Raw genomic sequence first — 16,950 nt, 5'->3', positions numbered from 1 at the left:
ATTCTCCCTTAGGTGATCTCAGAAGTGAATACAGATTCACCAATTTTAGCTGTTTGCATCCAGTCCTATAAATACTTCACTGATGGTAAGGTAGTCTTGAATCATGCTCTGGTCATCTTCCAGTGAAGCCAGCCAAAGCTTAGACAAAGTCCGTATCCTAGAGAAAAGTTTCTATACAAACCATCAGTTGTTTATTGGAAATGGCAAAAAAAAAAAAAAAAAAAAAAAACCTTCAATTATTTGTTATTTCATATGAGGAACAGAGGCTAAAACAGATGAATGGGGCTAGGATATAGGACTATAGCTCAGTAGTACAGTGAGAGACTGGCATTCAGGATGCTCCAGGTTGGATCCCCAGTACTCCTCAAACACACATGCATAGTAAATTGACTTGATTGAGATTGTTGACATTGTGTGACACATTGGTCTTAAGGATTCCTAGATCCCTTACACTGTATGGAACTGCTTGAAAAGACTGAAAATTGTGCAGCCCTAACTCCAGGAAGCCAAGCAGGAGTGGGAGGGCAGGGCAAGTTCAGATCTGATTAACTTCTGGTTCCACAGCTAGGCAAAATGATTTTCTTTAATACGCCAAAGGCACCAGTAGGTCACATCCAATTGTTACTTTTAAAATGTGGCTTTCATCTATGCACTATCTACTCTGTACTTTCCTATGTTTGGTTGGTTTAAGACACTGGACAGTTGTGATCTTGGATTTATAGAATCACACTTCTCCAGGATGTGCCACCTGTTTGACACCTTATCTTATGGAAACAACTTCCAAAAGAAGGGACACTCTTATTCTTAACTCAGTAGAAATCATATCAACTGCTTCTTAAAAAACGGCATATTAATCTAGTGTGAAGAATGAATAAATTTGTTAAATAAAGAAATTGATATCAAATAAAACAGCTTATGCTTTTCAAAATATGTGTGCATATTGAAGCCAACCCACCACACCATATGCTCTCTTCTCCCAGGTGTCCTACAGCTTCGCTTCTACTTCTCTCTGTAAATAACTATAAATTACATCAGCTGGCTCTACTCACTTTTCTCAAAAGCAGCTTAAAGATCATCACATGCTCACCCAACATGCCCCACTCCATCTGCTCCAAAGTCTTTTAAACTCCACTGCCTTTACCCCATCATATACCTCGGCACATTTCCACTCATTCCCATGTTCTGTCTGATCTCAAAGGCCAGCCTTCTTAAATAGCCAAATCCCACCCAAATGTTACTGAGCATATGAAAAATTATTTTCTGTGACCTTTCTCAAACTTGCAAACTAGTGAAAATCTCACCCTCAATTCAACCTAAGTAGCACTTATCATTTCTGTCACTTTACTGACATTTAGGAACTAGTAAATTCAGTGGACATAGGGAAAATAGCTCCCAGGGTATACTCTGGCCTTTGACACCATTGATCATATCTTGGACAGCACTGTTGATGCAGTTATTCCCTGTAAGGGAAATGATGGCATGAGACATCAATGCAATAAAATGAAGCCATATATGAAAAGATAAGAAATACCTTCAGTAATCAGGGATGTGTCCATTCAGAAGGTAGAATCTATCCCTGGGCTAGAAATGTAGCTACCATGCTAGACTCTTCAAATAGCATAATCTCCTTCTAATGAAGGAAAGGAAAGGCTAACTCTTGCTTGCTTCATATGCCTCAGAACTCAATCCGTAACCCTTGCTCTGGTGCTGACCACATTACTTGTTTCTTTACTCCCTCTCATTTATGTGGTTATTTATCTTTTGGATCTGAGTTCTCCAAATTCTGATATTGTGCTCTGTGATCCCAAGACGAGACTTGGGAAACTAGGTTTTCAGACTAGCACATAGAATCCGGTGACTTTTTACAATAAGAACAGTAGAGAGGGGAGGAAGGGCTAACTTCCTATCTTGCTGTAGTTATTCTCAATGGCCCAAGTTGAGCAGACAAGTCCATCCACCTCTATCACCTCTCTCTGAACCAGCCTCATGTGTCCCTCAGTGGCTCACTTGGGAACTAGGAGAAGCTGGATCTTTAGAGGTCTGAGCAACAATCCCATGGGGCATTTCTAGTTGTTTGAGTGGTGCCCTCTTTCCCAGTGTCAGAGTGTCACATCCATAGGACTCTCCTTTGAATATCAAGTCCTTTGCTCTCCTAGGATAAGGACAGTGATGGTTCCTACAGTTACTAACACAGGCTAACTTCAGTATTCCTTCCTGTGTTTTCACTAAAACTATTCACAATTATTTATGCTAGTATAAACATCTTGCTTGAAATAGCCAAAAAGAATTTTCCTTCTTACAAACAGGTATATTACATAAATGCTAATCCAGTGGAAGCTGGTTTGACTATATTTTTAAAAATAGGTTAATAAATGAAAGAACACTACTAGAAGTATAGATCATTAATAATGATAATACAGTAGGAAAATTAGTTGTGAATTTACCTAATAATGTATCCTTGACTTTATAACACAAACCAGAACTTTAAAAGTTCTAGGTAAACCTATGACTGTAGTGATATTATTTTGTTAATGTCTCTGAGAGACAAGTAGGATGAAAGGACAAAAGAGAAGTCAAGATCTGGATGATCTGTACATTCTGGTTGAAGGCAATGGTGGTCAAAGGATAATGAAGACAAGTAAGGAAGTAGGAATTCCTTATACTATCTATGCAAGGGGTGGAATAACACACAACTAAACCAGTCAAAGAAATGATTGGCTTTTGTACGTATGTTGAAGGCTGAGCCAAGATTTCTTAAAATGGGATATGGGAGAATAAAAGGGCTAAAAGTAACATATGTAGGTCAAGATCAGTGCTCTTTGCTGATTACACAGCATACTTTTATTGCAACCACCACCTCCGTCAAACATCACACACTTCAATGTGAAATTTTTAAGTATCAAGTGATAGCAAACTAACTAAAATGCGAAGAGGAAAATCATTTGTTGGTTACATGTTAACTTTTGAATTCATCACACCTTACACTAATATTATTAGGCTAAATACAGATTCCTAATGATTACTGTTAAAAATACATAACAAAATATGACCAGTCTGGGTGATGTGCAACATTTCATATGCAAGTATATGATATTAAGAAGGCTAATGATAAATAATATCATCATAAATTGTCCCACTTCAGAGAAGCCAAGAATCTCACTGTCAAACAAGCTTTGAAAGGAAAGCCTCCTTTACTGACTGACACTGCTGCTTTTTCTGTTCCAGACCCGCACTTCAATGATGCATGCTGCTTTGACGTTTACCACTGTGATCTTGATTTCCTGGCCACTGCCTCAAAAATTTCCCATCTGGCCATTAAGCTCACAGTATCTCAGTAAGCATAAGGATGCCAGCACCTTACTGTCTAGACAGGCAGTTTTGCTGAGATTTGGAGAAGCAGCAATTAGCTACTTCCTTAGATGTGAACAACAATAAATTCAGAACTAAACAAAATCCCACCTGAATCAACACTGAAGGAAGGGGCCTCATCACATCCAAGAGTCAAAGGTTTGAAAGTAAACTTCTTTTCAACCTTCAAAACACAGTGACTTCCAAAGCTAGTCTGCTAACTTGTTCATCCAATTCATAACGCTAATGAAGTATATGGAAAAGATTAAAAACAATTCATTTATTCAAAAATCAGACAAAAACTCCTTTTCTAAATAGCCAAGACATTTTTTTCATAGTTCTGTTACATTGCCTCCATCCTGATGATTTTATTAATAATTAATGGGCAAGTACACTCTAATCGCTGTGATTTTGTTACTTAACCAATTCAGGCAAGAGCTACACATATATCTGCAGCCCATTAGATGCCAAATATCTTTGAAATCCAGAATTTCTTTTGATATTTGTAATTAAATTTCAACCACAAATCTCAGTAGGGAGTGGGAGGAAGCAAGTCTCTCTCTCTCTCTCTCTCTCTCTCTCTCTCTCTCTCTTGCCAGCAAGATGAAGAAGTTAACTCATGAGAAGAAAAGCAGGAATGTTACTAAGCACAGTGTTTCCTAGTGCCCTGTTCATACCTTTTTCCAGCATATCATTTATAAATCCAAAGCAGCTGTCCCTGAGCTAGTCTGCAAGCTGGCACTCAGCACGCATTGCCTCTCTGCTCTATATAGATCTAGACACTGCCGACTTTCTCTCCTCAGCACACAAAAAGGCATATCATTGAAATGTGAAAGGGGAGAGTTAGAATGTAAAGAACTGTAGTTTTGTGTATGGGTTCTTTCAGCAATGTGTACTACTTCTTACTTCAAGAATAGATGCTCAGTAAAGACACATCTCCAGAACGAGTGGGTGGGCCCAGGCTTCAACCATAAAACTGTGCACAAGGCTATGAATGTGGGAGTAAAGATTAATTAATGCTTTTACTAGTTGTTGCTTGTTCTAATGAACCTTTCAGGAAGGTTGGAGGAGCAGATAAGATCAAGAAAGAGACTGGCATAAGGCAGCTGTCTGTGCACTAAGATTTCCTGGCCTCTCATAGAATATATCATGTGGCTCTTCATAGCATTCATTTTCTGAATTTACCCCTTAAGACTTTGAAACAGATTGTCTATAGTAAACTGGTTTTCAATATTGTACACCAAAGTGATTGTGCATATTATAAAGTAAATGGTAGAAATAATAATCTGAAGGCCAGAATTAGTAAGAATTCTGGCTTTAGAATCCTTACTAATTCTGGAATTTAAGAAAAAAAAATTAAAACTCATCTTAAAAACAAACAAACAGACAGACAGAAAACCTCATCACTAAACTCCAAGTTGTCTTGTCTGCGTGTCCGACTAGACTGTTCAGTCAAGTTGCCCCTTAAAGCCGTACATGATCAGCTCTGTTATTTTATTTTGGCAAATGCATCAGAGTTTCAGGTTAGCCACAGGACTGTTTGCCTTACATTTTCCAGAGAGGTGAAACCTCTTCACTGAATCCTCTATTTAATCATCCCCGAATCCCAAGTTCTATCTTCTGATCCCTGTTATGATTTAAAATAAAATTCATCTTTTTGTGTTCTGTGTGAGTTTGCCTCGGGCTTGACTTAGAGATTTATGAAGAGCATTTACTGTTTGCTTGCTGACACTTCAGAGTTCCAATCCCTAGAGGCAGTTTCCACAAGGGTGCAGTGTGTTGAGAGGCAGGGTGAGGTGGACTGGGGAAGAAGTTCATATAGCGACACAGCATCCACACACAGAGAGCTAAAGCAAACACCGGGAGGCTGAAGAAATCTCTGGGATTCAAGGAGTACATTTCATATAAGAACACAGGGATATCTGACGTGTGCACCATGTTCCCGTGTGCTTACCACATTCTACTTCTGCATTTTAGAGATGAACTGGAAAGAGTAATGATGGCAAGTGGTGAGTTTTGGGGGAGTGGTGTTTTGCCTTTTAGGGAGTGGATTCTAATTAACACCCAATTTAATTTTTGCTTAGAATTAGTTTTCTTAACTTCTCATTGGAATGGAGTATCAAGAAGTTAAGTATAAGGATACCATTCTTCAGTCAAAGAAAGCCCTGAAGTTTTAGTTGCATTGAAAAAACAATTATACAAGTATTTCGCAGAGGGTGAAGGAGGACTGACACAGGACAGAAGATTAATATACAGCCCAGGCACACACTAAAATCAATGCAAAAACAAGTAAGTTCATCCTCAGAGTTCAACATTCTCTAAAACTTAAATATTGGATAATCCCTAGCCTTTCCTCCAAGGAACAGAGTCTGGGACCCTATATGTCCCAGGTTGGCCTTCAACTTCTGAGTTCAAGTGATTCCCCTGCCTAAACCTCTTAGGAAAGAGGCACTGTCAGAACACAATACCACATTCATGTTCTGCCTTATGCTACTCTGTAAGCCTCACTTATCCTGGCTTCAGAGACAAACTGACTTCCCTATCACTCCTTGCATAATCCTCCTGTTAGGTTCCAACTATTCACCCCACTCATGAATTCTCTTCAGTGTGCTGACCCCAAACATGAGAATCCCACAGGCACTGAGTGCCATCCATGGAGCTTGAATGTGAAAAAAATAGTTTCATCTGTTCCTTGATAGGATCTCTATACCGAGCAGAGAACCTCAGCTTTAAAGGTTCTTGGGCCTGTGTTTCATCTCTCTCCTATCAGTGCTTTGATGGCCATATACAGAGTGTTTTTCCTAACTGTCACTTGGAGATTTATTAATAGCAAATCATTCTTTAGCACAAAGCGTTATCTTGGTCTTCTGGTCCATTCTGTGGGCATCATAATATATACTTCTACCTGAGGTATCTGGTGTTTGGTTTCAGAACCTGGGATAAAAGACATATTTTACATACAAAAGCAGACTTGGTCTCCAAGTTCTCCCAGCATCCCTAAGGCTCTACCTGCCATATACTACACCCAACCCTGAATTTTCCAGCCCAGGGGCTGCACTGACCTTCCCCCCAGAGGCTCTTTCCTATATAATCCAGTGTTTTAACTCTCTCTCTCTCTCTCTCTCTCTCTCTCTCTCTCTCTCTCTCTCTCTCTCTCTCTCGTTCTCTCTCTGTACACACACTGTGGGAAGCCACATATGCCATTACAAGATGGCGCTGGCTACTGCTGGCTACTGCTGGCCACCACCCATAAGTTTGGGTAAACAACCAATGTGCGCATGTGCAAAAGAGTTTTTTGCCGAGTCACTGCCTGGCCTGAGGCATGTTAATGAGGTACTGAAAGCATAACCAATCAGGTATAGACATGCCTCTCCTAGGCCTATATAAGCAGCACCAGTTCTGGGGCTCGGGGTCTTTCGCATTCCCAGTAAATGCTCTCCCAATAAATGTGTTGCAGAAGGATCCTGTTGTGGCATCTTTCTTGCTGGCAAGTCAGGCGTCTACAACACTGTTTCTTTCTCTCTCTCTTCCTACTCTCTTCTCTTCTTCTCTTTCCCTTCCCATGGCAATTTCCCTGGCCTTCTTCCTTGGGGATAGGGAGCTTGCCCACTTTAGAGCAGCTCCCCAATAAACCTACACACACACACACACACACACACACACACACACACACACACACACACACGGCTTGAATTGGCTTACTTTACTGGCAGAGAAATAACTTATCATGTATTTGTAATTATGCATTCCACAAAAAACCGCAATCCCTACTACACACACTTACACACACACACAGACACACACACATTTACTTTTAATGCACATCTGATATGAGATGATAGCAATATGCACCATTGTTCACATTCACCAAATTCAGAGTGATTCCAGACTATTCTTTACTAAAGTAACTCATAACAAGTCTGGTTAGCTCACATTTTAGTTATCATTAAATAATCTTGTGTCAGTTTAAGACCCCACAGACTTCCATTAGAATAGCTGTAGGGTTCTCAATATGGCCATTAATGCCTCATCAAAAGACATCACGATGTCCTTTGAAAGAATTGCTACAAGAAGCATATGATGTCTCTTGATACAATTAAGAAAATTAAAAGTATCTCTGCTCCTTCAGTGTTGGTTAAGTGATTCAATGTTCTTACACTCCAAGCATGCAGAAAGGACACTTACCACAAGACCCAAGAGCATTTGAGCTATATCTTCACTTCCTCAAAGAAAGAAGGCCAGTCTTCACCGCATTTTCAAAGGCATTCTTCTATATTGAGGGTCTTACCACAAACAGCTTGCAGAAGGTTTTATCACTCATCTGCTTCTGCATATCTATTGACAACTCCCAAAATGCTGACAGCCACTGCTGTGTCACCAAAGGCCTTCCAGTTCTGCTCTCTGCTCAGTCCTTGGCACCAGGATCTTTTTTTTTTTTTAACTCCAATTACAAATAGAATGCCATAGAAAACATAAGAATGAGTTCAATCAAGTGAAGAAAAGCAAACGTCACCACAGTTGTCTGCTTCTCCCCACCAGCCATGAGAGAAGAGCTAATGCTAATAGGAGTGCCATTTTTATAATTAATCAAAACAATGATCTCTCCTAGGAAACACAACAAAACTAACTTTATTTGAGTTCCCACGGCATGTTTTGTGCATATCATCTTCCAAAGTAACATGAGCAGAATAGCAGCTTGAATTTGCACAGAGCTTCCTTCAGCAATATCTTTGTTTTTAACATACTGGCACCAACTCCTTACCCTCCATCAAGAGATCTGTTTATTCCTTTCACCCTGTCAGGACTTAGGAACTGTACTCCACTTTTCTTTACAATGCCCACATGACCTATTCACAAAAGGCCAGCCCTAGGGCATAAGCAAACTTTTCCTCTAAAGATTCATCTGGAGAGCCCCTGAAAAGCTTTGTTGCTGAAGAGAGGTCAAAAGCCCAGTGAGTTTGCATTGCCCTTCCGCAGGTTTCTAGGGATTGAAAATCTGTGCAGGAGACTCCATGATCCTCTGTTTGTGAACTTAAGTTCCAGGACATTGTCTTTTTAAAAGACTTCTCCTCACTCACTTAAAATTAAGATGTTTTATGTCTATGATTTCATATGCCAAATGGTTATTTTAATAAGCATTGTTACAGTTCGTACAACAATGTAACAATTCTGAAACATGCATCTGTGCAAGGTGATTCTCCTCTCTCCTTCCCTTTTCAACACACTTCCTAACCAAAAATCCCATCCTCTGTTTTGCTGATTTCCTTAAGAGAAGGAAAGGAGGAAGCAGGAGTCTAGAAAGGGGGACTGCCTATATCCTTCTGAGCTTTATACTTGAAAGGACTCAGGGAAGAAAAATTACACTTAAAAATTAATGATGGTTCACTAGCAAGATTTTGCTGAAAGGACCCAGATATAGCTGTCTCTTGTGAGACTATGCTGGGGCCTGGCAAACACAGAAGTGGATGCTTACAGTCAGCTAGTGAATGGATCACAGGGCCCCCAATGAAGGAGCTGGAGAAAGTACCCAAGGAGCTGAAGGGATCCGCAACTCTATGGGTGGAACAACATTATGAACTAACCAGTAGCCCGGAGCTCTTGACTCTAGCTGCATATGTATCAAAAGATGGCCTAGTCGGCCATCACTGGAAAGAGAGGCCCATTGGACATGCAAACTTTATATGCCCCAGTACAGGGTAACGCTAGGGCCAAAAAAATGGGAATGGGTGGGTAGGGAAGTAGGGGGGAGGGTATGGGAGACTTTTGGGATAGCATTGGAAATGTAATTGAGGAAAAGATGTAATAAAAAAAAAAAAGTTGATCACTGGCTTACATCCATATCAAAAAAACCTATTTTATTAATATCTTAACAATAAATATACTTTTAAGTTTTAAACTAAACAAAAAAAAAATTAATGATGGCACAAATGAATATGAGTCCTGCAGGGTTCAGAAGCCTGTCCCAGCGAGACAACCATGTTGGTGGCCATTATATGAGACCCGGGGAAGAAAAAGGACAACTTGTCTGCCCGGATGACTCTTTACAAGACAGATGGCTAGACTCAACCATGCTTATACATTATCTGGATCAAGTGTCACTAACAAGGCGTGAAATTTACGAAATGAGTCTGTGCTGCCCTATAAAGCCTGGAAGAAGCAAAGATGTCATCACAGTGTAAGTAGAATAGATGACAGACCCAGAAGCTGATTCAGCGTGATCTTTAGGAGTTAATGTTGAAGTTTCAGTGAGGAAACTAATACTTGGCCATGCCTGAACATGGCCAAAAACCATCTGTACTCACTCTTTCAATTCTAAAAAACCACACTAATCCTTACCCCAGAATGTCTTACCTAGGGATGGAGCACTGGGATTGACCCAAATAAGGTGTTCCTCACTATGTTTAAGTGGGTGTGTGGAATAAAACTTAAGGCTGAATGAAAAAATAAAACTGGAGCTATTTATTGTAATTTTTATAATGCTGTCAATTCAGTATAAAAATGCGTGCATCTGAATATGATTAACATGCTAATTTTTGTTAAGACTCATTATCATTATCACATTTATTACTTGTCATTCTGACTCAAATATGTATTGATCATGCTCTTTTTGAAGGACATTGAAGCTATGTCCAATGACATTACATGAACAGAGTTTTTAATTTGAGACAAGGTTCCAGTGTGTACTGCTTGTGTGCATATAATTTGCTTTGCACACCAGGTTAACCTTGAACTCACACTGATCAATCTGCTTCTCCTCCAAAGTGGTAGGAATGTTGGCATGTGTCACCATGCCTGTTATTTAATGTTTTTGGTTTTTTTGTTTTGTTTTGTTTTGTTTTGGGGTTTTTTTTTAATTGGCAAGTGTTATAAATGAGATGTCTCTAATATGTTAGATTTGGTGAGGGGAAAGAACACACTAACAATGTGGAAATGAACAAAGATGTGTGAAGCCTGTCAGTCTGTTACATTTCTCAGTGGATATGCAGGGAAATATGGCCAGCCTGAAATGTGTCAATGAAAACTTGAAATAAATGAAGAGACCACATGGGCATTGTTCAGAAAACATAAGGCAGGATGCAGAGAGTCCACCAAATGGTCACATTGTCACAGTCATGCCAACTTAGAACTTTGCTGGGAGAGAAAACTGGAATGGGGGGAGGGGTATCTCTGGGACTAGCTAGAAACCTAGGGCAATGGAAAATCCCAGGAATCTATGAGAGCAACCCTAGCTCAGACTCCTAGTAATGGGGAATATGGAGCCTGAACCTGCCATTTCCAGTAATCAGACAAGATGTCCAATAGAGGGTTTTGGATGGGAAACCAGCCACAAAATCTTCGACGTACAATTTGTCCATACAAGATGTGCAGGGGTAAAAAAAGGAGTGAAAAGGGAGGGCCAACCAATGACTGGTCCAGCTTGAGGTGTCAGAACTGGGCTTTCTCATTTGTTCATTTCCACACTGTTAGTGTGTTCTTTCCCCTCACCAAATCTAACATATTAGAGACATCTCATTTATAACAACACTTGCCAATTCAAAAAAAAAAAAAACCCACAAAAACATTAAATAACAGGCATGGTGACACATGCCAACATTCCTACCACTTTGGAGGAGAAGCAGGTTGATCAGTGTGAGTTCAAGTTTAACCTGGTGTGCAAAGCAAATTATATGCACACAAGCAGAACACAGTGGAACCTTGTCTCAAATTAAAAACTCTGTTCATGTAATGTCATTGGACATAGCCTCAATGTCCTTCAAAAAGAGCATGATCAATACATATTTGAGTCAGAATGACAAGTATGACTGGTTCCAGTCCTGACACTGTTAATGATACTCTGCTATACTTGCAGACAGGCGTCTAGCATAATCGTCGTTAAAGAGGCTTTCCCAGCAACTGATGGAAACAGATGCAGAGAACATTAGGTAGAGCTTCGTGAATCGTGCAGACAAAGGGGAGGAAGAATTGTAGGAGCCTGGGGGAGGGGTCAAGAATATCACAAGAAATCCTACTGAATTAACTAAGCTGGCCCCATAGGGTCTCACAGAGAAAGAACCACTAACCAAGGAGCCAACATGGGTCTGACATAAGCATGTATGTTATAGTTGTGTAGCTTGGTCTTCAAGTAGAACTGCTAATAGCAGGATCAACGGCTCTCTCTGATGCTTGCCTTTGGGAGCCTTTCCTCTAACTAGGCTGCCTCATGTAGCCTCAATAGCAGAGGATGAGCCTAGTTTTACTGCAACTTGATATGCCAGGGCTGGTTGATATCATGCTAGGCCTCCCCATTTGTGAAGAGAAACTGAGGAGGAGTAAATGAGGTGGAAGGTGGATACAACTTGGAGGAGAGGAAAGAGGAGAAACTTTGGTCAGGATGTAAAGTAAATAAATAATTTCATTACTAAAAGTACTTTAGTTAGTAGATATTTATTAAGCTACCATAAATATTTTCCTAATACTTCATATTAAATCATACCACTCTTCTTTGTCTCAATATTCTTGGATACTTCAAGATGCTCAGAGTATGAGAAATGAACAAAAAGATAGCCTGGCTGGCACAGTTTGCAAGTCAGAGTCACAAAGGCTGCCTTCTCTTTGCAACATCAGATTGTTTTCTTGCTTGAGAATGGAGTGGCAGGGGTGGGGGGAGGGAGAACTACCCGGCATGTCTTTTTCAAGGATTCTTTTATTCTGTCACTTCTCAAGCGCAAAGAGAGAGAAAAAAATACCTTTCTGCATCCCCTCCTGGAAATTCTGTGATTTTTCCATCATCCTAGCAAGTCTGCTGAAAGTCACTTCATCTCACTTGTGCACAGAAGAACCTGTAGTTTTTAGCTAAAAGAGTAGGAGACATTTCACTATGAAAACATGTAAGTGACATACTAGCTTACCTCATATTAATATAAAACTTTTTTAATGTCTAGGCACATATATTATAATGTAAGAGGAAAGTCAAGAAAATCAGGGATCAAAGGAAACAAAAGCTTATCCTGATTTGTGATTTGTTAGATACTTGCACAACATGCAATCACATCAAACATACAAGTTTTCAATTGACTGGTTCCCCGTCACCAGATGGCATAACCAAGCCACGGAATATTTAAGGGTTACATTTTTAGTTAACACTGTAACAAAGGACTTAAAAATCCCACTAGAAAAGAAAAAATTATGGCACGTTGGTGAGATATTAACAAGAATATATTAATAGTCTGTTAACATATGGATGTGCGCCTGGCTCCTGGATATTTTCCAGCAGAGGATGGAGAGGAGGACCAAAAAAAGTGAAGGTGAGAAAAACTCACAAGTTTGCTGTAAAGAAGAAAATATTCTTCAAAACCACTGTGGATTTTAAAGTAATATAGAAGACCAACACATAGATTCTGAACGCTCATAGAGTAGAGAGACACTAGACTCCCTTGGCTATTTCAGAAATACTGGGTTTTCACTATTGTTGCTGAGTCAATATAATTGTATTTGTACTTTTCTGTTTCTGTGATAAAATACGATAACCAACAAAGAGTTTACTTTGGCTTATGGCTTGAGAGGAATAAGATTCAATCATGGTAGGGTGCCATGGAAGCACAAATGGGCAGCTGAGATATCACATCTAAACTACAAATACAAAGCTGAGAGGGAGTGGGAACTGGGATGGAGCTGTAACTCTGGAAGCCTGCTCCCAGGCTTTGTACATCAAAGCTGTACTTCCTCCAGCAAGCAAACACTACCTGACACTCGCCAGCTACCCACAACACCCGCCACAGGATCTTAAGACTTCTGGTGAGTGGAGCACAGCTTCTGCTCCAATCCAATTGTGCGGGGGACCTGAGACTGCATTAGTTAGGGAAACAGAAACCAGCCTGAGTAGGGCCACAGGCCTCATCCGGCTGGATCAGCACCTGGGTAGCTGGAGCGCAGGGTTGCCTGACACCCGCCAGCTACCCACGACCCCCACCACAGGATTTTGGGACTGCTGGTGAGTGGAACACAGCTTCTGCTCCAGTCCAATCACGCGGGACCTGAGACTGCTCTGGTTGGGGAGAGAGAAATCCGGCCTACATAGGGCCACAAGCCTCTTCCGGTCAGAAAAGCACCGGGGCAGCTGGGGCGCAGGGTCGGCTGACACTTGCCAGCTACCCACAACACCCACCACAGGATCTTAAGACTTCTGGTGAGTGGAACACAGCTTCTGCTCCAATCCAACTGCACGCGGGACCAGAGACTGCATTAGTTAGGGAAGCAGAAAACCGGCCTGAGTAGGACCACAGGCCTCTTCCAGCTGGACCAGCACCAGGGTACCATCAGCTACCCACGACCCCCGCCACAGGATTTTGAGACTGCTGGTGAGTGGAACACAGCTTCTGCTCCAATCTTTAAACAGTGACAACGATAACAACTAACCCCAGAGATTACCAGATGGCGAAAGGTAAACATAATAATCTTACTAACAGAAACCAAGACCACTCACCATCATCAGAACCCAGCACCCCCACTTCGCCCAGTCCAGGTCACCCCAACACACCGGAAAAGCTAGACACGGATCTAAAAGCATATCTCATGATGATGGTAGAGGACATCAAGAAGGACTTTAATAACTCACTTAAAGAATTACAGGAGAACATGGCTAAAGAGTTACAAGTCCTTAAAGAAAAACAGGATAACACAATCAAACAGGTAGAAGTCCTTAAAGAAAAACAGAATAACACAATCAAACAGGTAGAAGTCCTTAAAGAAAAACAGGAAAACACATCCAAACAGATGATGGAAATGAACAAAACCATACTAGACCTAAAAAGGGAAGTAGACACAATAAAGAAAACCCAAAATGAGGCAACACTGGAGATAGAAACCCTAGGAAAGAAATCTGGAACCATAGATACCAGCATCAGCAACAGAATACAAGAGATGGAAGAGAGAATCTCAGGTGCAGAAGATTCCATAGAGAACATCGGCACAACAATCAAGGAAAATGTAAAATGCAAAAAGATCCTAACTCAAAACATCCAAGAAATACAGGACACAATGAGAAGACCAAACCTACGGATAATAGGAGTGGATGAGAATGAAGATTTTCAACTCAAAGGACCAGCAAACATCTTCAACAAAATTATAGAAGAAAACTTCCCAAATCTAAAGAAAGAGATGCCCATGAACATACAAGAAGCCTACAGAACTCCAAATAGACTGGACCAGAAAAGAAATACCTCCCGACACATAATAATCAGAACAACAAATGCTCTAAATAAAGATAGAATACTAAAAGCAGTAAGAGAAAAAGGCCAAGTAACATATAAAGGCAAGCCTATCAGAATTACACCAGGTTTTTCACCAGAGACTATGAAAGCCAGAAGATCCTGGATGGATGTTATACAGACACTAAAAGAACACAAATTCCAGCCCAGGCTACTATACCCAGCCAAACTCTCAATTAACATAGATGGAGAAACCAAAGATTCCATGACAAAACCAAATTCACACATTATCTCTCCACGAATCCAGCCCTTCAAAGGATAATAACAGAAAAAAACCAATACAAGGACAGGAACCACACCCTAGAAACAACAAGAAGGTAATCCCTCAACAAACCTAAAAGAAGACAGCCACAAGAACAAAATGACAACTTTAACAACAAAAATAACAGGAAACAACAATTACTTTTCCTTAATATCTCTTAATATCAATGGACTCAACTCCCCGATAAAAAGACATAGACTAACAAACTGGCTACACAAAAAAGACCCAACATTTTGCTGCTTACAGGAAACTCATCTCAGAGAAAAGGATAGACACTACCTCAGAATGAAAGGCTGGAAAACAATTTTCCAAGCAAATGGCATGAAGAAACAAGCTGGAGTAGCCATTCTAATATCTGATAAGATTGACTTCCAACCCAAAGTCATTAAAAAAGACAGGGAGGGACACTTCATACTCATCAAAGGTAAAATCCTCCAAGAGGAACTATCAATCCTGAATATCTATGCTCCAAATACAAAGGCAGCCACATTCATTAAAGAAACTTTAGTAAATCTCAAAGCACACATTGCACCTCATACAATAATAGTGCGAGACTTCAACACACAACTTTCACCAATGGACAGATCATGGAAACAGAAACTAAACAGGGACACAGAGAAACTAAGAGAAATAATGAATCAAATGGATCTGGCAGATATCTACAGAACATTCTATCCTAAAACAAAAGGATATACCTTCTTCTCAGCACCTCATGGTACCTTCTCCAAAATTGACCACATAATTGGTCACAAAACAGGCCTCAACAGATACAAAAATATTGAAATTGTCCCATGCATCCTATCAGATCACCATGGACTAAGGCTGATCTTCAATAACAAAATAAATAATAGAAAGCCAACCTTCAGGTGGAAACTGAACAACACTCTTCTCAATGATACCTTGGTCAAGGAAGGAATAAAGAAAGAAATTAAGGACTTTTTAGAGTTCAATGAAAATGAAGCCACAACATACCCAAACTTATGGGACGCAATGAAAGCATTTCTAAGAGGAAAACTCATAGCTCTGAGTGCCTCCAAAAGGAAACTAGAGAGAGCACACATTAGCAGCTTGACAACACACCTAAAAGCACTAGAACAAAAGGAAGCAAATTCACCCAAGAGGAGTAGACGGCAGGAAATAATCAAACTCAGGGGTGAAATCAACCAAGTGGAAACAAGAAAAACTATTCAAAGAATCAACCAATCAAGGAGCTGGTTCTTTGAGAAAATCAACAAGATAGATAAACCCTTAGCCAGACTGCAAAAATACTCAATAAAGTTCTTGCTAACCGAATCCAAGAACACATCAAAACAATCATCCATCCTGACCAAGTAGGTTTCATCCCAGGGATGCAGGGATGGTTCAATATACGGAAATCCATCAACGTAATCCAGTATATAAACAAACTCAAAGACAAAAACCACATGGTCATCTCGTTAGATGTGGAAAAAGCATTTGACAAGATCCAACACCCATTCATGATAAAAGTCTTGGAAAGATCAGGAATTCAAGGCCCATAATTAACATGATAAAAGCAATCTACAGCAAACCAGTAGCCAACATCAAAGTAAATGGTGAGAAGCTTGAAGCAATCCCTCTAAAATCAGGGACTAGACAAGGCTGTCCACTTTCTCCATACCTATTCAACATTGTACTTGAAGTCCTAGCCAGAGCAATTCGACAACAAAAGGAGATCAAAGGGATACAAATTGGAAAATATTAAGTCAAAATATCACTTTTTGCAGATAATATGATAGTATATATAAGTGACCCTAAAAATTCCACCAGAGAACTCCTAAGCCTGATAAACAGCTTCGGTGAAGTAGCTGGATATAAAATTAACTCAAATAAATCAATGGCCTTTCTCTACACAAAGAATAAACAGGCCGAGAAAGAAATTAGGGAAACAACACCCTTCTCAATAGTCACAAATAATATAAAATATCTTGGCGTGACTCTAACTAAGGAAGTGAAAGATCTGTATAATAAAAACTTCAAGTCTCTGAAGAAAGAAATTATAGAAGATCTCAGAAGATGGAAAGGTCTCCCATGCTCATGGATTGGCAGGATCAACATTGTAAAAATGGCTATCTT

The 16,950-nt window shown here is 40.1% G+C and overlaps 1 long non-coding RNA gene across 17 annotated transcripts in view; it reads right to left on the bottom strand.

The window, feature by feature from the left end:
• The window catches only part of LOC147005611 (uncharacterized), a 139,762-nt gene that overhangs the window by 59,435 nt on the left and 63,377 nt on the right, over positions 1–16,950 (bottom strand). For 9 of the 17 annotated variants that reach the window (XR_015046719.1, XR_015046724.1, XR_015046718.1 and 6 more), the window contains exon 4: positions 12,075–12,180. The exons of the other annotated variants lie outside the window; for them this stretch is intronic. This is a non-coding gene — a long non-coding RNA (uncharacterized LOC147005611). The remainder of the gene's footprint in view (positions 1–12,074; positions 12,181–16,950) is intronic. 17 annotated transcript variants of the gene reach the window in all.

This window comes from Mus caroli, unplaced genomic scaffold, assembly GCF_978045245.1.
Source record: "Mus caroli unplaced genomic scaffold, Mus_caroli_1 scaffold_3, whole genome shotgun sequence".
NCBI classification, from domain to species: domain Eukaryota; kingdom Metazoa; phylum Chordata; class Mammalia; order Rodentia; family Muridae; genus Mus; species Mus caroli.
Note: the sequence above shows the minus strand (reverse complement) of the source record. Positions and strands in the feature narration are given on the sequence as shown.